The sequence below is a fragment of the Cynara cardunculus genome, assembly GCF_001531365.2.
Source record: "Cynara cardunculus var. scolymus isolate 2C chromosome LG 1, CcrdV1, whole genome shotgun sequence".
NCBI classification, from domain to species: domain Eukaryota; kingdom Viridiplantae; phylum Streptophyta; class Magnoliopsida; order Asterales; family Asteraceae; genus Cynara; species Cynara cardunculus.
The window spans coordinates 32,112,839-32,113,950 of record NC_037528.1 but is presented as its reverse complement, the minus strand read 5'-3'; positions in this window follow the sequence as shown (position 1 = coordinate 32,113,950).

The following is a 1,112-nucleotide window of genomic DNA, read 5'->3' as shown; positions in this document are numbered from 1 at the left end:
TTGCACATGTGTGCTTGATGGCTAGAACAGATAAAGGTTTTTCAGGTGAAGAAGAAGAACAGACTGCGAAAATGAATGAAGAGGTATTGCATCAATCATGCATTAAACAGATGCAAAAGATGATGCTCAAAATTCAATCTTTCCAGCAAGAATTAAAATCAGAAAAGTTGCGTTCAAACAATTTTGAAGATCAATTAAAAACGCAAAAAGAAAAATACGTCAAATTATATATTGAAAATGCTGGAAACTTGAATTGGGCTAAGTCTTTGTTATCTGATTCCAAATTAATTGATGAAAAATCCAATGTCTTAAAAGCCGAATTATCTGATTTGAAAGAAAAATATAAATCATTAGAATTAGTTAATGAAGAACAAATTGTCAAAATAAGTAAGCTTGATCTTCAAATAATTCAATTAAATAAAACACTGAAGGCTAAAGAAGAAATTTTATACAAAAKAGGACAAACCGATCAAACCATTTTTCTAAACAAACCATCTGAAACGAGATATTTTAACCCTCGGGAAGGGCTGGGATATGAAAATCCAATTTTTTTAGAAAAAACTTTACGTTATGCCCCAACCTTGTATAATTCTGAATATCTTTATTGCGGTCCCGAGTATTCGGTAAAATTTACAAAATCTTCTGACAAGATCGAACAACAAGAAGATTATAATCGTCAAAGAAAAGACAAAATGCAGGTTCCGTTTGACTATTCAAATTTAAATGAAAGTTACAATAATCAAGACTCTGCGGTTTCAACAGATTATTTCCATAGTTATTCAAAGGCAGAGCTTGAAGCAAAACCAGCTGAACCAAAGCTTTATACTCCTACTCTTATTTTAGAAAAACAAGTGGTTCAGTTGGAAAAGATGTTAACTGAAGAAAGACTTTCATTTAATAAACAAAAACAAGAATTTTTAGATAAAATTGAACATTTACAAAATTCTACAATAAAAACGGAACATGTTGAGTCTGAGTATTTTTCGTGTGAAAAATCTTTGAGTGAAGCCACTGACTCAGAAGAAATAAATGTTGTTAACGAAGAAATTAATTTTTCCAATATCTTAAACTCAGATGTTTGCTTAGATAATGAGATTGATAAGTTTGAATTT